Raw genomic sequence first — 21,416 nt, 5'->3', positions numbered from 1 at the left:
AGGACATCTAGGTGATCCTTTTGACTGTCAAAAAAAAAAAAAGCCAGTTGTGAGCATGTCACGCTGTGGAAGCCTTCTCCATCCAAGCTTGGGTTCTTGTCCCTGGAAAAGCCTCTCTAGGGAAGATGGAAACGCTGAGCCACCCATTTCTGTCTGGGACAGTTTTGCTCCTGGCCCTTTTTCCTGCATCAGCTTTTACTTAATGGGTTGTTTTATTTGGCAATGACCAAGCAAGGAAACCAAGGATATTAATAATGATAATCGACATTTGAACTTCCTGGGTACGACATGTACTTTGTGCCCAAGTGCTGAATAGATTTTTTTTTTTTGGTAAAAAAAAAAAAGGAATTATTTTGTACATACACGGATGAGACTAAAAATTGTCACAGACTTAAGTAACATTTTTGTGTTTGTGCCATTTGAACCAACTCTTCTTTCTTTTCCTGGCTTTGGCCCTTGGAAAGGTTCAAGGTCACGAAACAACATTATTTATGCCAGCTGCAACCCTTGCCACAAAGCCTTGAGGCATCCCAATGACAAATGCAACTCGAGGAGCTGAAGCAATCCGGTGATTTTCCATCAATAAGATGGTTTCCAGCAGCAAACCCCCATGGGGAGTGATACGGCTACTCAGTGACTCAAGCGCAGATAGCATCATAAATCTGATTGGTCTTTTTCTGCTTTTTTGCAAAGAAAACCCCACCTGCTGGTGTGTCGGTTACTGACATAGCAGCCCTTGGGATCTTATGCCTGTTCTTCCTGAGTCAGAAGGGAAATCCAAGGAGGGCAGTAAATGCCGAGAAGACAGACGTCCTGGAAGGAGTGGTACCCTTTAATTGAGATCTGTGCAGTTCAAGTTCTGGGGCATCAGAAATCTGCTGCAAATATTTGCCCGGGCATAGTAAAGTCTGCCCACAAGACAGTTTATCAGGAAAGGAATCCCTTAAGGTGGAGAATCAATGGCCGCATTTTTTTTTCATGGGATGGTCTACATTTCTGAGAAAAACTAAGCAGTGAGAACTTCCAAGAAGTGAGCTGATACCATGGGGATGGGAACACACCACCCCGAGACTCTAACGCTTCCGACGGGCTCCGGCCTGGCGTCAGTCCCACGCGCTGACACTTCTTACAAACCAAAGGAGAAACTGCACCCTTAGGAGTGAGTATCCCTAAAAAGAATTTTTAAGTGTCAGTGGTGTGTATGAATAGCACAGTAGTGGCCATGCAGTCAGTGGAAATCCCCAGCAAAAGCATGTTATATATCTGCCACAGGAGCCTTGAAGCTCCACCCCCAACCCAAGTCATTTGGCCTTTTAAAGCAGCCTGATCCACCCCATTGTAGTTCAGGCGTTCTGAAATGCATTCCTGGTGATCAGAAAGAGTGAAAGAAGAAGAAAATCAAAGGAGGGCTGAGAAACTTCGAGAATGTGTTTCGGTATCTAAGTTACCCAGTTGACCCCGAGACACTCCTTCTGCTCCACCTTCTTTGTCTCCTTTTTTTGGTATAAAGTGTGATACACGCACAGTCTAGCTTGTTGAAGTAATAATTAATTTTTAAAAAACTTTCACAATTCCACGATCAAGAAACAACTGTTGGAATCATGCATTAGTGTATTTCTCTCTAGTTATTTCTCTGTGTTGATATTTTAGTATGTTATAATCATATTCATTATAAATTATGTTATATTATAATATGCGTTAAGCCAGCATGATCACTCTAAACAATGAACACACAGAAATGAATAAAGGATAAACATTTCCTGGAATCTGAATCCTAGAGTTAATTATTGATGCAGTCTTATCTATGGCAATCAATTACATACATTATCTTGAGAGAAGTATCTGTGGCAGTTATATACCTATTACATATTCGATATACTTACTCCATTTTTTATCAAGCAGCTTATATTATACCTTCTATTCTATAATTTATTTTATTCACACTAACACAACCAAATATCCTTTCAAGTTCAGCTACGTATAATGATTCTGCTTTCAAAATGACTGCACAGCATTTCATGGCATGAAGATACTATATCCCTTTTAAAGTATAAACCCTACTGGGAGTAAAGACTTGCTATTTCTAGTTTTTTGCAGTTATGAATGGTGTAGTAAACCACATATTTGCCTTTGAGTGCCTGTCTGGGAAGCAGAGCTTCTAGATCTGATATGTGAGCATGCATGATCTCACGTGAGTATGGTCACATCATATTTAATTGTGTCTTCCCACTAGTTCCATGGAATGTTATATGATTCTTATATAATATAAATATAATATTATATGGTACCATAATAATACTGCAGATTCAGTTTAATAGTTACATGGTCTTCCTTCAAGGGGCTCATGCTAAACCATAGAAATGTAACTAGTCAAGTCACTGAAACGTATGCTAATTAATCTTACCAACACTGTATGGGAGACAATAGTCTCTCACTGTTTTCACTGCTAGCAGCTGGCCTTAACCATATCTTGGGTGGAATATGATGTGCGTATAGAACGTCTTGATGAAGGAGAAAAACTATGTAAGTAATTTTTGTGAAAATGCATAAAGGGAGGCAAAGGGTTCCATAATTTTGCTAAGGCAATAAACCAATATTTCAAAGATGAAAAAAATGATATCCTGGACTGGTCATGTGACCCACACCACTTAGGGAGTAGAGGTAGGAGAATTGAGAATTCAAAGTTATCCTTATCTCTACAGTGAATTCAAGGCTAACCTGGGCTATGTGAGAACCTGTGCCTCCAAAACAACACAAAATTATCTCCTGACAGCAGACAACATAGGTTATATACTTCAGTGAAGTTTTCTTTTTTTTTTTTTCCTCTCTTTTTTTTCTTTTTGAGACAAGGTCTCATTATAAATGCCAGGATGACCTTGAATTTGTGAGTGACCTTGAATCTGCCTCAACCTTTGGAATGCTACAACTATAAATGTACTGTATGAAGACCACCTTGCCTGTTCTTTCATGAAAGTCTTGTTTCAGAAAATGATAACGTCATGGGCTGGAGACACAGTTCAGTGGTAGAGCACGTGCCTAGCATGTTTGAAGTCCTGGGTTCAAGTCTCTCCACTGGGGGTTGGGTGAAGGAACTAAATCGTATTGTCATGTCACAGGGCCTGAGGGCAGTTCATGATGAAGTCACTGTTAAGTATGCACCAGGGCTTGAGTTGCCCCCCAACAGCACAATCAACCAATAAAGATAGTAAAGAGGAGTGAGGATATGTCTCCCAGGGCAAGAGAATGTTTCTAGGTAAACCATTTCTTTGGTTCTTAGTCTGGTAGCCCAGGCCTGTAATCCTAGTAGATATACAAGAGGCTCAGGCAGGAAGATTACAAATTCAAGGCTTGCCTGGACCAAAGAGTGAATTCAAAGTCAGCCCCAGCAACTTAATGAGACCTGTATTAAAATAAAGAAATAAACATTTTTTAAAGACTGAATATTTCTAAATGGTAGAGTGATTGCCTAGTATATATTCAGTCCTCGCATCTGCAAAAATAAATAAAATAAATAAACTTAAAAAGCAGTTAATCTAGGAAACCAAAACAGTATCTGATCACATTGTTTGGGGGGCCTGCTTTCTCATCATGTTATTTACATATATAATGGTCCAGGACAAACGATGCCTTTATACCATCAAAGACAAGTAACTGTAGAGTTAACATGCAGACCAATGAGCATTTACATGTGTGTCTTTAAGCTGCATTAGATTACACTTCAGCCAAGAATGCAGATTACCCCTAGATCAAAGACTTGCTTTCACAAACAAACTGTCACAATGGACTCTCAAACCCTGGAAGTGTTTTTATCATTTGTTTTGTGTACAGGTTTATGGTATAAAATCCAGGATAATCAAAAACGAAAACAGAGAATCCTTTTCCAAATAAAGGCTCAGGAACTGCACTTGCGGCCTTCTGTAGTCCAATGTGAAGAGCTCCGCTTCCGTGAACTGAAGACCGTGGAAGCCTGCGCTGCGGGGCAGTGTTGCGTGTGACAGGCCTGAAGCCATCTGGGTTTGTTCTCAGGCGCATGCTTTAGTCTTTTTCCTGCTCTGCAGCAGAGATGCTGACCACAGCAAGCCATTTCCTTCTCCGCTTCCAGGAAAACTGGCCAAGAAGAGGCACCGTTATGTGTCAGGAAGGCAGTGGGAGAAGGCGGGGAGCCCCTCCCTTTTCTGTGCCCTGCCCGGTACTGGGCTACAACAGTGTCTTTGTCGAGGTTTCTGCTTCTATCTTACAAACCCATGATCACTCTTGCTCCCAGTGGCCCCTGGTTTTTATCCCATCACTGCTGCCCCTGCAGCCTAAGGTGGAAATGCCTCCCTGCTAGCTGCACCTCATATTTGTAGTGTTTTAACATAAACTTCCATATCTTAGCTACCCCATCACCCATGCCACCAACTCCCTTCACTAAATTCCCTCTTTTCTAATAATTCTTTTCCTTGTTAGATACACAACCCGAGGATTCAGAATCAGGTCCAGTCCGTCTTAAGGCAGGATGGCTTGGTAAGCACAGGGTAGGCAGGACTGAAGTCATGAATAGAGCCACTGGTTTGTGTCTTAGGAACAAATTGTCTTATGCAATCTAGACTTTAAGATCATACTTGTAATTGCAGTACTAGAGAGACTCATGCAAAAGGATAGTAAGCTTGAGGCTAGCCTGGACTACATAGTGAGTTCTAGGACAGCCTGAGCTATAGTGTGGGACCTTGGAAAAAAAGAAAGAAAGGGAGAGGGAGGCAAGGGAGAGAAAGATGGAGGGAGGGAGAAAGAGGAGGGAGATTGATTTCCATATGTGTGTAGAAGCTTATTACCATCTCATAGGACAAAAGCTTACAGAGGTATGACGCCTTCTGGAAGCCATAGTATATAGCCACACTATATGCTGGAGTGAATAGTATATAGTAACTTATTGATAAGCATCTATCAGGAATTCATTTGATTAGATTTAGAGGAAATAATTTGAAATTATTGTTCACCCTATCTATGAATATTTCTGTTACAAAAAAAAAGAAGGAAATGAAAGCAGTTTCCCAACCCCAACACTATCGAATTGTATTGTTTGGCACACAGATTTTATAAAATTAGGAATCAATCCAGGACCTCAAACATATTAGGCAAACCCTGTTACTACTAAGCCACAGCCCCTGGCACCACACTCTGCAATTTTCTTGAGTCGAATTAAATCTTCATGGAATGAAATCAGATTTTTAAAACTAGAAAGCCAGGTCTATGAAGTAAAGATATAAGCCAGAGGTGACGGTGCAGACCTGAGTATCTCAGCTCACAGGATGCTGAGGCAGGGCAAGCAGGGTTCAGGGGCAGCCTGTGCTGTGCAGTAAGGGGAATACAAGCCAGACCCACAGAGACATGGCTCGTCTCTCAGAATTCCCTAATGGAAAAGGTTGGTAACAGAGAAAAGCTGTCAATGTAACATATTCACTCTGCTGCTGCTCGTGGGGGGATAACACAGTATGTGTGCACTGGAATATAGTGTGGTCGTGTCCAAGGAAGCCAAGCACACCCTGTCCTCGTAATGCTGTGATGTTATATGCCAGTGTAAGTCATAGAAGTGCATTCTTGGGATCAAGATGTACACACCCTGTCCATACCAGAACACAGTAGCCCCAAGGGGGGAAGCTCCAGTTCCCGGAAAAAAGAAACTGTAAACACATTGTAACATATTCACAGAGAGCAAACCTTTACAGAACTGAGAATGGGTGACTCCAACACCCCATGCAGCACGGCTCCATTTGAGAAGCTATCCTGGGTGAAGGAAAAGACACTCTGGTCGCGCCCATACGAAGGTAGCCTGTTGACACTCAACAGCAGCCTTACAATCCCATTGATTTTCATTTCAAATGCACAAAACTTTTGTCGGTAGTTGGATACAGGGTAGATGTAATCCACATACTCTGGAGGCTAGAACAGGAAGGTCAAGAGTTCCAGGCTAGTCTAGGCTACATGGCAAGACCCTATATCACGCTGACACAAAAATTAACTTGTTGTCCTTTATAGTCATGGACCTCCTAAGGAACAGAGGATCATTCATATGGCATTATGGTCTAGATCTTGAATGAGCCCTAATGTCCAGTTTTGAAGGCTTGGGCAGTGGATCTCATAATAGTGAGACCTTGTGGGGGAAAAATTAGGTTGTGCCTGGGCTGGGTAAGGTGTATCATACCTTTAATCCCAGTGCTTGAGAAACAGAACAGGAGGCTCTCTGTGGGCTTGGGTCCAGCCTGCTCTACATAGCAAGCTCCAAGACTGACAGAAGATAGAAGCTGCTCAGTTAGGGCAGGGGATCCGAAGCAGCAGTTCTGATAATTACCTTGCTGGAGGCAAGGAATGCCAGCACAGGGTCACAGCTCCACCTCCTCCTTATCCCTAAGAGAGCACCTCGCCTAAAGGCTGTTCACCATTATGTAACTGAACGTAAGAGAAGGCACCTGGACACCTGGACACCTGGACACCTAGCTACGTGAGCCAGTGGGATTGACAGACTCTGAGGTCAAAGCTTCCATCCAAGGAAGGAGAAGGGTCACGGGAGGCCGGGAGATTGAAAACGACTCAAGGAGTCTCAGGCAGGTAAGAGAAACTTTATTCACTCCTGCCAACGACCACCCCACAGACAGGCAGGCACCCATGCATAAGCCAGCCCAGACAGACACACTGGCCGGCTGGTAAAGCGAAGCAAAGGGCTCATGTCTCGGACCCCAAGGCCAATTTTATATCAAATCTACACAAAAGCGGCACTCTGACCGGAATGTTATATAACAGCAACATCATATTTTATTTTCAGTTTCCTGGGCATCCAATGTCAGCCATCCCAGATGTCCCACATTCGCTGTCTATGCTCATGCTGGAGTCCACGTCAGCCCCATCTTTTCTGAACATGAACTGGCCCTTACCACCCTCTGTTCCTATAGAAAAAGTTCAGCCCTGCCTCCTACCTCACTGAGGTGTCTGCTGTAAATCTTTTTAAAAGGCCCCATGGTATCCTATTTCCAGAGACCCCCACCCTAGGTCTTCTTCTCAAGCTCCCACCCATAAATCTATAATAAACTTTTCTCTAAAACTCACCAACACTGGTCAGGGTATTTCATTCTTCCAATTTATGAGCCGAGAACCTGAAAGCCAGACTCAGGGCAGCTTTGGTGAAGGCTGAGTCTGAGGGATCCTAGCTACCAGAGGAAGACTCAGTCGTGATCAAAACACTCCAATTTTCCCGTGTCACCAGGCTAGTCAGAGTTACATAGCAAGACCCGGTCTCATCTCCAAAAAAGAGAGGAATGCTCTTTTTAAACTTTGTAGAAGAAAAACGGCCAAGTGGTGGTGGTGACTCAGACCTTTAACCCAGGACACCAGAGGCAGAAGCAGGCAGATCTCTCGGTCTGAGGTCAGTCTGGTCTACAGAGCAATTTCCAGAATAGCCAAGGGCTACACAGAGACACCCTGTCTGGAAAACCAAAAGGAAGAAGAAGAGGAGGAGGGGGAGGGGAAGAGGAAGAAGAGAAGAGGAGGACAATGAAGATGATGAAGAACAGGAGGACGAGGAGGAGGAGGAGGAGGAGGACGAGGAGGAAGAAGAGGAAGGGGAAGAACAGGAGGAAGTGAGGGAGATTGATGAGAGGGCAGGAAGGATGTGGGAGGAAGAGAAGAGGCAGAGACATGTCCTGGAGAGAGGCATTGGCACCCTGGTCCTTCTCCACCTGCTTCCTGGCAGGCATGAGGTGAACAGCTTTGCTTGACCAGGTGAAGCCCTGCCTCACCGTAAAGCCAATGGAACAAAGTAACCATGGACAGAAAGCATAAACCCAGATAAGTCTCTTTTCATCCCCAGTTGTTCACCGTGGGCTTAACTGTGGTTGAGAGCTGCCTGGCACACATTCTGTCCCCAGTGCTTGCAGCTATATAAACATAGTATCTATGTCAGTATTTCCCTCCTTATACAATCTTTCATTGCTAGTCATAAAAAAAATGTTCCTCAGGCATCTATAGCCTTCACATATTAATTTATACTATAAAAGGGACCTTGCATTTGTGATTCAATTAAAACCACAAGAAAGATGATTCTAAAATACGTGACAGAGCCACATGACAAATCACGTGTTTTTAAAGTTCTCGGAGTGCATCTTCTGATGTGGTCAGAGGGACAGGTGGCCGCAAAGAGACGTCAGTTGCTGTCTGTCAAGATAGAGGGTGTGGCCATGATCTGAGGAATGTGAGGAACCTTTAGAAGCTGGAGCAGGCAAAGAAACTGTCTTTTTCTGATACCATGTAGAAGGGACGTGGTTCTGCCAACACCCTGATTTTAGTGGTGTGTCTTGACACATGACGGACTTCTGACCTACACAGCTGTAAGAGAACACATCTGTGCTGTCTCCAGGCACTAGCTTGGTCACAATTTGTAGTAGCGGTGATAGAAAAATGAGTATGTCTTCATTCTGATCTTAGGTTAGAAACACAGCTTTTTCTCCAGGTCATGCTTTTGGTCGTTACGGGTTGCCACTATCAGTGACATCAATAGCACTTTTAGGCTATCGGAAGTTAGGCAAGGGGGGAGTTATGAAGTATACCAAGGCAAACAAATTATGGAATTATACAGCCCAGTCCTAGTCAATATATCTGCACCACATCTTCCACACTTAAGGCTCAGGGAACATTACAGAGAAGTGAGTGGAAAGATTATTAAGAGCCAGAGGAGCGGTGAGTTCACTGTGAGACTGTGTCTCCTGGGATTGTCGGAAGCTACACCCATGAAGTCTCACTTCTGTGACTTCCTGAACCGGAACTGAACAAGGATGACAGCAACAGTCATGCCAAAGTGAATGATGAGAAGCCAGGAGGCCTCAACCCCGCACAAAGGACTGCAGGTAACTGAGGAAGGCAGAGAGCAGGAGAGATGGCCTTCCCCAGGGGGGAGCCACCAAGTGGTTATCCAATACCACCTGGTCAGCCTTGGAAACATACATATGAATAACATTAGACAGGTTGGACTTAGGTGTTTAGGAATACACACCACACCACACACACACACACACACCACAAATCATCACAACAATTAACCAAAGAGGTCGTGATTTTGAAAGAGAGCAAAGAGGAGTTCACAGCAGAGTTTAGAGAGAAGAAAAGGAAGGGGGAAATGGTGTGATTGACTATGTTATAATCTCAAAGACCATAATATTTAGAAAAGCTCACCAGCACAAGAGCAACACACCTAGGTAGAGACTGAGTTGTCACAGGCAAGCTTGCAGGACAGTTTGAGGAGAGTGCTAGTCATTGGTGACCTGCGGTCTCCATCCACATTCTTCCATAGAGATCTTTAATGAATTTCCCCAGATGCTTTTATAGTGCCACATAAACACGGCTTCCAAACAAGTTCCCCAGCATACCCACCACCGTGCTACGCAAGAACCTGGAACTGGAGCTAACAGTTTGATATACCACATTGATAAATCTCGATCACATGCTCACCAATGTCCGCTGAAGTAGTTAGCTTGGAATTAGCCTCTAAAGCCCAGCATCCATGTATCTGTATCCCTTCCCTAGAGCTGACATAGGAAATTAGCCACAATCTCAGTACCTTTTTAAAAGGATTTATTTTAATTATGTGCTTGGGGGATGTGCACATGTGAGATGTCGCTCCTGAAGAGGCTGTCCTTCAGGACAGATCACTTTTAGCTGGAGTTACAGGTGAACCACCCAACATGGCTGCTGGCAACCACACCTGGGTCCTCCGTTAGAGCAGTACACTTGCTGAGCTTTCTCTCCAGTCCTGGGCTCAGTGTCATAAAACATAAATATATCCCAACATCAGAGTCTAAACCCAAAATCTAAAACCAGCTCCCCTGCTCCATGCCATGAGGCAGCGGTTCTCAACCTATGTGGGCCGTGATGCCTTTGGGATATCGGATATCCTGCAGATCAGATTCTTACATTACTGTTTCTAACAGTAGCAAAATCACAGTTATAAAGCAGCAATGACACTAATTTTGTGGTTGGGGGTCACACATGAGAACTGGATTAAAGGTCACAGCATTAGGAAGGTTGAGAACCATCGCCACAGAGGATCTTCTTTTCTTCAGCTCAGATTATGGCTGCCTGGCCTCTCACTTATCTAGCACACTTACAACTGCAATTTAAGGGCCATCTGGATGATTCAGGCCAATCTCCCCTCTCAAGATCCTTCACCTAATTGCAACTTCCTGGATTCCTATGTAAGGTAGCAGTCACACAGGCATGGAGGATTAAGAGGCAAACTTATTTGAACAGAGTTCCTTATGGGTCTGTCACAGCTGGCTAGCAATCCACTCCCTTGGTTGCTCTAGAAACACTCGTGTCTATGTGCATAAACAGTAATGTTCCTGTGCACATTTTCCAAACTGCAAAACAAACCAGGAAGCCACCCAGACTCCTACCGACCGACAGGTGAACGGCTAAATCTGGGCAGTGTCTTCACAGACAGAAATCCATTCATCAGTCAAAATGACTGATATGTTGCCGCAGGCAACAGCACAAAGTGTACTTTTAGCATAATGATGGAGATGTAAATTCTTATGATTGTATGTGGTATGATTCTGGTGTGTGTGTGTGTGCGCACACATACATGTGGTATAACTAGTGGTGACAGTCTTCAATTTCCACCTTGTTTGCGACAGAGTCTCTATTGCTGTTCATCATTGTACACACCAGACTAGTGGTCCCTTAGCTTCCCAGGGTTCTGTCTCTCATCTTGCCATAGGGGCGATACTATTTATTAACAAGACCTCACACTTGCGCAGAAAACATCTGATCCACTGAGCCATCTCCCCAGGAACTATGACATTGTTTTCATAAAGATTAAGTCATATTGTGACTGAAGGGATGGCTCAGTAGTTAAGAACATTGGCTGTTCTTCCTAAGGACCAGGGTTCAATTTCCAGTACATACCTGAGGCAGATCACAAGAAATCTGACACTTTCTTTTAGTCTATGCACATATCCTCGTACATGTATGTATAATTAAAAATAAATTCTTAAAAAATATTAATTCAAAAAATATTGGCTAGGGATAACTATATGATGAAAGCACAGCATTTTCTCTTTGAGATGAAAAACGATATGGATAAAATTCAGAATAGCAGGCCCCTGCGCCCCTCCCCCTGGGGTTGACCAGTAGAGCAGGGTACATGACAGAAGAAGACTCAGTAACCTCAGCAGTGCTGGAGATGCTTTAGATATTAGGGAGCACATCGAGTCCCTTGATGTTTGAGATGCTTTATAATTTACATGTAACAAAAATGCCTTCATAGGTAACAAATGTCGCCATGTTTTCAAAGAGTAGGTGGTTGGGGGCCCGGCAAGATGGCTCAGTGGGCAAAGCATTTGAAAGCCTGACAGACCACCTGGGTTCCATATGCAGCCCCCTCATAGGGACCTCTGATCTCTACATGCGTGCTGTGGCACACGCACATGCACACATGTGCAAGCGCAGACACACAAACACATACAAATACATGTAATACATTATTAAAGTAGGCATTTGGGGGCTCCCATGTTAGATTTTCACCAAGAAGAGACGCACCCAGGCTTCTAGCTAGTTCAAAGGTCTCTGTTGCAAAGGTGCATAGGAGGAAGGAGAGGGCGGTACTTGGAACCTGACGCCTGAGCACAGGAACTCTCTCCTTGCCTCTTTCTAACAGGGTTTCTCTTTCCGTTTTGTTTTGTTTTTTTAACCTTCAAGTTCCCTTTTCATCTTCTGTGGCGAGTAACCAGTAAAGCGACTTAATCATCTATGGCTGTCAAACTCCTTGCCGCTTCAAGCATAGGTCTAATTCTTTTCTCCATGGGCAGCAGAAGTCCGTGAGATTGGCCTGCTCTGTGAGAGCATTGTAGTCGCGGGGAGTATCCTCTTCTTCTGCAAGGCCGAGGATTTTCCATTCCCTTTTAACATAATCCAGCTGCTACACATATAATAAACATACTTTGGCTTTCTTCAATAGGGTCACAGGCAAAAGTGAGTCCTGCTGTGGCGGACAAAGGCAATGCGGAGAGGCTGCCTACCAGCAACATGGGCCGGGGCTGTAGCTCCGTGGTAGAGCGTTTGCCTAACATGCGTGAGACTCGGGGTTCCAGCCACAGCACCACCCACACAGAAACTATGCCCCCAGGCTCAAAATGAAGCTGGTGCTTACCCTTCCCCTCGGTCTGCTGTTATTTCTCACTATTCTGCCACCGTGAAGTTTAAAACACGTTCACACGCCCTATCACATATTTAATAAGAGGCAGGGTGAAAGCGAATCGCAGCTACACGTCAACAAAGGTGACTGGGTACAGGTGAACATGCGTTTCTTATTTCTGCGGTAGACACTCCTGGTCTTGAAGCCTGGGGATGAAGCGAGGTGACTCCCCCCTCCCCCCTCCCCCCTCCCCCCCGCTTTTTTTTTTTTTTTTTTTGTGAATGGGAAAGACACTTCTTTGACGGAGGGTCCCGGAGGCTAATTCCACAGCTTGGCTGTGGTGAAAGGTGTAAACATGGGCGTGCAGGAATCTCCTCAGCTGCAAGTGAACTTTGACCGCTCACACCACACCCAGGAAGGGTACAATTAAGTCATACGGTGCTTCTAGGTTTAGTGCTTTTAAGGAAACTCCATGCTGATTTCCCTCGAGGTGAGGCAGCCCTCATCTCTCTTTGTGCTGTCTGGGCTGGGGCAGCCAAAAGTCTTAAGCTGGCACATCTCAGCGGCAAAGACTCCTTACTGTCTAGGCTCGGAAGTCCCAGATCAAGGTCTCCTGATTAGCATCGTCAGGAATTGCATCATAGCCCACAAGCAACCATCTTTTTAAAAAACAGTTAATTCTCATTAGAATATATTACTTGTACGAAATAATAGGTTTCATTGTGACATTCCCACGCATGCATGTGATATACACTGGTCATATTGTCACAACTTCCCCTTCTGTATCCACCCCCACTCCTATCTGGAAGGTAACAGTAATCCTAATTGTCTCCTTTTTTTTTTAACTTAGATTTTGGGCTGAGCATAGTGGTTTACATCTATAGTCTCAGCATTTGGAAGGCAGAGGCAGGAGGATTGCTCTAAGTTCACGGTTAGCCTTGTCTGCATGGTGAATTGCCTGCCAGCCAGGATAAAAAGTGAGACTGTTTCACTGAATACGTGAAGAAAAGATTCCGCATGAGAGAGAAGATATGCGGCCTTGTCTGTGTTACGTGGGGGCTAGGACCTGTTAGGTTTATGTGCTAGGCAGGTACTCCGGTAGTGATCTATTCCCTAAGCCTGCTGTTTCTCTTCCTGAGTAAGGTTTATCTCCCTTCACACGATGATCTCTAAAGAGTTCCATTCATTATTTTTTTTTTGCAAATGACGTCATTTCATTCTTTATAACGCAATAAAACCTGATTATGTATTTATATCACACCTTCCTCATCCCAGGTCCCCAGGCTGATTCCAGAATTTGGCTGTTGTGAACAGAGCAGCGGTAAACATGGGTGTGTGGGTATCTCTGCTCTATGTAGACTTTGACTCCTGGCACATAACCAAGAGTTATAAGTTATACGGTGCTTCTAGTGTTTGTGTGTTTAAGGAGACTCCATACAGATTTCCCTACAGGTTAAACTCATTCGCATTTCCATCCACAGTACACAAGGGTTCTTGCTTCCCCCACATCCTACTGTTCCCTCTTGTTCAGCCTTTACATGGTAGATTGTCTTTGGGAGGTAGTGTTTTCCTCCCTAAATAGAAAAATAATCCCCAACTGACCTTTAAAATGACCAGACTCAATGAATGAGAATTACCAAGAAATAGGTCAGATGGTGTGCACTTTTAAGCACCTGTTAGAACAGTGGTTGAGCCATTGCTTTGAACTTGCTGGCTGCAGTCTGCTCTACTGACCAAACTGGTACTGACTCATCATGCTTCGTGAAATGAATGACCTCTAGAGTGTCAATAGCTAAATATAAGTCCGGAGCATCCCCAGCATTTTGTCTTACTTGAGTGAGCAGGACTGGTGAAGACTCAGCTGCTGGGAGACAGAGCAAGGCAAAAACACAGAGAGAAACGGCAGAGACAGAGAGAGACGACAGAAACAGACGACAGAGACAGAGAGAGACGACAGAGACAGACGACAGAGACAGAGAGAGACGACAGAGACAGAGAGAGTCTTTGAGAACAATCAGCCACTCTTTTTGCCTCGCTTCTGTTTGCAGCCCATAAGTGCTATGTGATTGTGCAATGGGTGGGAATTCTAGAAGATTCCCCAGTTTTCAGGGCCGCCCGCAGCAAGCATCCTTATATTGTTGTTATTTCTCAATAGGTTTTGATAAAAATTTCAAAGATAAGCTGAGAGTTGCTTAAGGCTTTTCCTTAACCGCATTTCCAGGGTGAGGCTTTCTTCCATCGTGGAAATTTGGGGGATTTCTGGATGCCTGCATCTTGAGTGTTAAGAGTGCAGAGCAATCACCTGGAATCCGACTGAAAATGCAGGTTCAATCCTGTAGGTCCTGGGGGTGGGGTCCGACAGGCAGCATTTCTAAGAAGCCTCACCTGCACACATGTGTGTTTAGAAACAATCCAAGGATGTTTCTCAAAAAAAAAAAAAAGTCAAGTGTTTTTACATACACCAATTCCAACAGTGCTGCTGGTCCAGGGTACATTTTGACAAGCAAACCTCTACAGCTCAGTATAGTGTCAGAGACCCTTGTGAGAACCCGGTGAGAGCTATGGAGTAAGTTTTCAGTAAAAGGCATGAACACAGACTTAAGCGTGCAGTCACAAAGTCCCCCAGCACTAGCCTTAGGTCTCAGGATAACTGAGTACACCATCAGCCAGGTACCGATTAGGAATTGTGGGAATCTTGGACTACTAATGTCCAACATCTGCTGGGTACCTAGGATGTACTTTGCACTGTGCTCAAGGTTAGTTCACTAAATACAACAAATACACAAGGACTTGTCATCATCCCCCATTTTACAAAGTAAGGACACTGGTGCACAATTTTAAGTCAATTTCCAGGGGTATTTGAGGACAAATATCCAGTAGCTTGACTCCTCAGCCGGGTCATTTAGACCTGAGGTTCTTAGATTCTGGTAAGAACAGATTATTCATTCTCTTGGAATTTGCTGGACATAACGACAACAGTTGGGCTCCTTCCTACATGTGGGTCATCATTTCTGGGATGAGGTCATACAACGGCAAGATTAACCAATGGCCTCATCAATTCTGGTGCACAAAGTTTGAGTATCCCTGTAGGAGCCTGGTCTGAGTTTTAGGCCAGCCTGGTCTACATACTGAGTTGTCAGTACGGAGAAATCCTGTCTGGAAAAACAAAACAAAACAAATAAGCAAACAAAAACTTCAAAGGAAAGTTAAATGAGGTTCAGTTTTAAGAGGCTCTGATGGTTCCCGGTCTACATTCAGATAAAAGCCAGCAAGGGGACTTGAGAAGGCCAGTCAGGGGTCAGAAGGCATGTCCATTCACGAGACTTTCATAGTGTATTCACTAAGTGGACAGAGCAATTTTGAAAACCATTCAATCAAAGACAATTATTTTTATATAAAAAATTATAGGGACAGTGGTAGGATTGACCTGTTGTCTCACCTCCACCTCCAGACAAACATTATGTATGTGTATGTGTATATGATTTGTAGGTAAATATATTTTATATATAAATGCATTTATTATGTCTATGTTAAATGCATATATTATGTTTATTATTTATTTATGTATATGTGGTGAGCTAGAGTCACAGCAAGAAGGGTAGGGACACAGCTTGACTTTCTCCTAAACTCTTGTTTCAATTTTCCTTTTCTCATTTATTTAATTAAAAAAATTAAGTGTCCCTTCACTGTTCACCTACACTCTGGGGCTAAGAAAGGCCTGCCTGCTTTCTTCTTAGGACGTGATGGGTCACTAGTCTTTCCAATAAAGCTTAGGTACCAGGGAAGGGATACGTACAACAAGCGAATCACACGCACAAGAGTAGAGCACAAAAGAATCAGAAGATGAGAGAAGGGCAGATCTTGCTCTCATATCTGAAGCAGTGTAGACTTGGAGGTGGGAATGAGATCATCCCTAAATTAGTTTCTTCTTTCCCCTGACCTCAGGCTGGGAGGGATGAATCCAGGGGCTCAAGGATGCTCCGTATGTGATCTACCATGTCACTATATGCTTGGGATGTCTTTGAGATTATAGCTATTTTATGGATTATTAACTTACGTGTCTCTGGTCATATCTTTAAAGTGATTGCTAAGTAGTTGGTGAGCCGTGTAGAGAAAGGAAGTGGGTGATGACCAGGCCCAGGTGTGGATTTACTTGGAATAGGTCATGTCAAACTAACCCCATCCTACGGCGGATTAGGGAACCATGGTCGGTATTGGGTTGAGTGGGTGGTAGGGAAGCAGACGTCATGGGTAAGAAGTCTTTGGCTTTTTTGTTTTGTTTTGTTTGAAAACTGTACAATGTGGCTGTATATATTAGACATTGGCTAGGCATATAATCACATCTCGTGATAACCCTGAGAAGAGCATTGACCAAGGGAAACCCTGGGTTCAATACCTAGCACCGAATACAATAAAAAAAAAAAATAAAACAAAAAAAAAAAAAACCAGAGAATATCATCTTCTTAAGAACAATACTTAGAATAAATTCAGGCTCTTCAAGCCTGAACCTAAGGCAAGGCTTAGGAGGAGAATATCTTCCTAAAACCAGGTTACCCACCCACAGGGCTGTGCTTCTGATTCCAAGAATCTACTTTCTTTTTATGCCCCGCCCTCCCAGGGGGATTTCATCTAAGTTCTTCATTTTGATGGACAGGTTTAAGCATAAACTCTTCCTTTTGTTTTTCCTAGGAAATCTGAAAAGTCTGGAAGCTGTGAAAAGATCAAGGCTGAGGAAGTGGCTCAGCAGAGCTCTCGTCAACCGCCCCCCCACCCCATCATGAAGTCCTAGGTCAATCTCTGGGAAAAAACAAACAGCAAAAAGGAGTGAACCCCAGAGAAGACATAACGCAATTCTGAGATAAGGTTGGTATACTGTTCACTGCAGAGCCTCTGATCCACACTTCCAGGTTTCAGGGAGGTCCAGTTTAGTCAGCACAAGCAAAAGGTGTGTGGAATGACAGTAGATGCAGCTTCTCAGAAACAGGTCAGGGCTGGGAATCTGTGGTGAATACTTATATCGATGGTGACATTTCCAGGTTTAAAAGTGACTTCTTTTTCCCCCTTTTTCTCTCACATAAGAAATTTAAAGTTAGTTCATTGCTAATTGTTTTGTTGGCTCAGTGACATTACAACTCTGGTCTTTCCCCCTGTAACTCTAGAATTTGTCAAAGAAGATGGGAAAGAATGGATGGAAGTTGGCAACAGAAAAACCCCAAAAGAAACCAGGCCTGGGGACTTCTGCTTCCATTACACTCATGAGACCTGTATTAGTTAGTTGAAATGATAAGCTCTATTTTAGGAGAAAAAAATGAACCACACAAAGGATGGTTATTGAGAATTATATATATATATATTTAAGTCCTATAATTTATATGAATAAGACAAGTAACTAAATAGAAAATGGTAGAAGATATGAACAGGGACTCAATGGAAAAGGAAGAATTTTGTTGAATAAACTCAGGAAAAGATATCCAAATCATACTAATGATCAATAAAATGCAAATCAAGCTTACATTATGGAATGTGCCTTATGACCATTAAATCACCAAGACAAGCGCACTCTGATTTCAGAGTTCAGACTCTTTTCCAGTACTCATGGGGCCAGGATGAAAGGGGAAAGTGTTAGGGATGCTGTCTGGGTTGTTCTGTGGAGAAGGGCGTGGCCATAACACTGCAGAACCATAGCTAGAAATGCCAACAGGAGAGTGTGTATGCTTACAGCAACATATTGGAAGGAAGGAAGGAGATGGAGAGAGAGAGAGAGAGAGAGAGAGAGAGAGAGAGAGAGAGAGAGAGAGAGATGAACCTTGGTACCATACTAGAAGAATAGTAGATTATCCTCCATGGGGATGTAACAGGTGACACCAGGTGTGGTGAAGCCTGTCTATAACGCCAGCAATGCCAGAGGACTGTGAGTCCAAGTCCAGTTTGCTTAAACCATATAGTTCTTGTGAGAACAGTTTGGAGTGTATAATAAGACCCTGTCTCAAAAAGCAAAAATGATAAATAATAAAACTACTATAATTGAGTGGAAAAAATAAGGGTAGAAAACTCCCTGTGGTATAAGTGGTGTGTGTGTGTGTGTGTGTGTGTGTGTGTGTGTGTGTGTGTGTGAGAGAGAGAGAGAGAGAGAGAGAGAGAGAGAGAGAACCTTTCACTGAGCTTAGATATTCTTAAATGCAGGCTGTGGTTTATTTATTTTTGCTTTTTTATTTATTTATTTTTAAAGATTGGTTTCACAAGACAGGAGTTTTCTGTGTATTCCTGGCTGTCCTGGACTTGTTTTGTAGACCAGGCTGGCCCTGAACTCACAGAGATTGGTCTGCCCCTGTCTCCTGAGCACTGGGATTAAACGCATGTACTACCATACTCAGCATAAAGATTTTTTTTTTTTCAGTTCTTTGCGAGTTTCAATCAATGGATTTTGGTTGATATCCACCTCTCCCTCAACTCTTTCTTGTGTCACACCCAACCTAGCCATTCAACTTTATATCTCTTTTTCTTTTCCTTCTTCTTCAAGACCAATTTGTGTTGCCCAAATATTTCTGGTTATGTGGTCTTCACTGGAGTTTGGAACTTTCCTGGGATTACACACTTAAAGGAAAGTGTTTCTCTCATCCTAGAGGCTAATAAATGCCAATAACCCACAGCTTGTGGTGGGGTTTTGTGCCCAACTCTCCCATCCACACTCCACTCCAGGATTTGTCTGGCTCGTGTTTGCACAGGTTTTGGTATGTACTGTTGTAGCTGCTCCGAGTACATATGTGTAGCTTCCCTGCTGGGTCCAGAGAATAGCATTTCCTTGCAGGCCTTAGGCAAGTCTTTCTGCGCTGTCTTCCAAAATGATCCCTGGGTCTTGGGACGGAGTTCAGTATATATGTTCACTTTAGGGCTGAGCATTTGACAAGTCTCTTGGCCAATCTTGGGTTACTATGTTAATCAATGTCTACTGAAAATAGAACCTTTACAATGAGAGATGTGAGATGCACGGGTCTATGAATATCCATTGAGTAGGATGACAGTAGCAGATTCTCCCTTAGGGTCCATGACCTATCTAGCCAACAGATGGTGTGTGTGTGTGTGTGTGTGTGTGTGTGTGTGTGTGTAAATGTTTTGTTAGCATGTACTATATGCATGCTGGGTGCCTGCTGCAGAGATCAGAAGAGGGTGTTCGATCCCTTGAAACTGGAGTTACAAATGGTTGTAAGCCACCATATGAATCCTGAGAAGTAAGCCTGAGTCTTCTGCAAGAGTAATAAATATTCTAGGCTGCTGAGTCATCTCTCCAGCTCCATGGCATAAAAATTGTAAAAGCTAAAAACTAAGAAAGCTAACACATGCACATAAACACACACACACACACACACACCACCACCACCACCACCACCACCACCAAGTCACACAGAAAAATAATTCAAGGAAAGATACAAAATTCAGAGTAGTAGGTAATAGGTTTTGAACCAGGGAACAAGAAATAGACTATATCATGGATTCAAAGATATCGTTAAGATTTAAGTGTTAGCTGAACGTAGTGGTGTCCTACCTGTAATCCAAGCACATGAGGCAGGAAATTGAAGCCTGATTTTGCTAGTCATTAATACCTTGTTATACATACACAAAGGATTTAAGCGTTATGTTAAGTAATAGATTCCTGATTGTTTATTTTATTATGTTTCACCACATTTATATAAAATATTATATAATAAAAATATTAATAAGAACCAAACAGCTTTGATGATAAGTATACAAAGATTCCACTATACCATTTTGTGTGGCTTTCTTCTAGGGGATACAGGCACTATGGAAGCAGTGATTTATAGTTTTAGCTATGCTGGCTTTACAATGTTATATGAATATTCTAAAAACTCTATTTGCTTCGGTCCATTTGGTGGTGGGGGAAGGACACAGCTCTGTGGAGGCACAGACATATGAGAACTGGTTCTTGCCCTACAGACACTTTGTAAAATGAAGAAGGGGAGCTCTGTTATAATAGAGAGAGGCTTACCAATAATACACCCTAGCATTCATAATAAAGGAACGGAAGTAAGATCAAGGGTTTTAAAGAGAGTAGAAGTGCAGGACATAGTAGACTCTGATCAACTTGACTGTGTTAGAATACTTGAGAGATCCACCTTGGGCAGGCTTGTAACTGAGTAGGAAGGACACATTCTGAACGTGAGTGGCTCCATTCCATGGGCAGAATAAAAAAAAAGGAAGTGGGTGGGTGCCAGCAGTCAGTGCTGCCTGCTTTGTCACAGAGGCGCCATCTATGCCCGCCATGGTGGGATACGGTAAGATGTGAGCCGAAACAAGCTTCTTTTCTTATAAGCTGCCTCTCGTCACATGCTTTTGTCTCAGCCAAGGCTAAGACACTAACACAGACTCCTTTTTTGAAGTTTAGCAATAACAGAAGACAGAAAATTAGTTTTATGGGGGGTGGGGGAGAGGAGTCTTCAGGAATATTCTTCCCAAGCCTGTGATACTTAGTTTTCATTTAATGTCTGAGTTGCAGGGAGGAAAACCACAGAACAAAAGCAAACTTTCCTAAGCATTTAAGGGAGGCTCTGAGGATTCAGGTGCAGCCTAGGGCCGAGTTTCTCTCATCCCCGCAAGAGCTATTAGTGCTGTCACGACTTGAATTTTCTTTAGTAAAATTTCACTGCCTTTAAACTACGAATGACCTCCAAGTCTCAGTTCTGCTTTGGTCAAACTTAGCGTGTGTTTATCAGCCCTCAGTTATTGGTGAGGATGTTTATTCCATAGGAATATTGTTGCATGTTTGTATGGGAAACTGTAGCTAAGCATTTCATTGTCTACAGCCTGCAAAAGAAGCACAGTTCTATTGCTTTGTCTTGCTTATAGCCATTAAATCATTACTTTGAAATATTGCTGTTTCTTCTGTTTTCTTTAAAGATTTAGTAAATGATGTTTTATGAAGTCACAAAAATAAATTTCACTGCCATTTCAACATTGTTTGATTTATTTTGTCTCATCATTGCTCCGGAACCAACTCCTCATGCTGGTGTGAAACCTACTCCAAAACAAAATATTTTACCATCTTTCTTTTCCCAATATAGAATATAGCACAGCACAGACATCATTTTAAATAACAGGGAAGGAGTTGAAATATTTGAACAGACTTTGATTTAGTAGCGTTTTTTTTTTTTTTTGAGACAGGGTCTCACTATGTACTAGAACTCACTATATAGACTAGGCTAGCCTTGAACTCATAGAGATCCTCCTTCTACTGCCTCCC

General features: G+C 43.0%; 1 long non-coding RNA gene across 1 annotated transcript; it reads left to right on the top strand.

The window, feature by feature from the left end:
• The first annotated feature begins 370 nt into the window (after positions 1-370).
• LOC127666763 (uncharacterized) lies at positions 371-4,892 on the top strand. The gene is made up of 3 exons (XR_007973696.1): positions 371-1,159; positions 2,088-2,191; positions 3,829-4,892. It is a non-coding gene; the product is annotated as an uncharacterized LOC127666763 (long non-coding RNA).
• The last annotated feature ends 16,524 nt before the right edge of the window (positions 4,893-21,416 follow it).

The sequence above is a fragment of the Apodemus sylvaticus genome, chromosome 16 (assembly GCF_947179515.1).
Source record: "Apodemus sylvaticus chromosome 16, mApoSyl1.1, whole genome shotgun sequence".
NCBI classification, from domain to species: Eukaryota; Metazoa; Chordata; class Mammalia; order Rodentia; family Muridae; genus Apodemus; species Apodemus sylvaticus.
The sequence above is the reverse complement of the archived record's forward strand: the minus strand, read 5'-3'. Positions and strand labels throughout refer to the sequence as shown.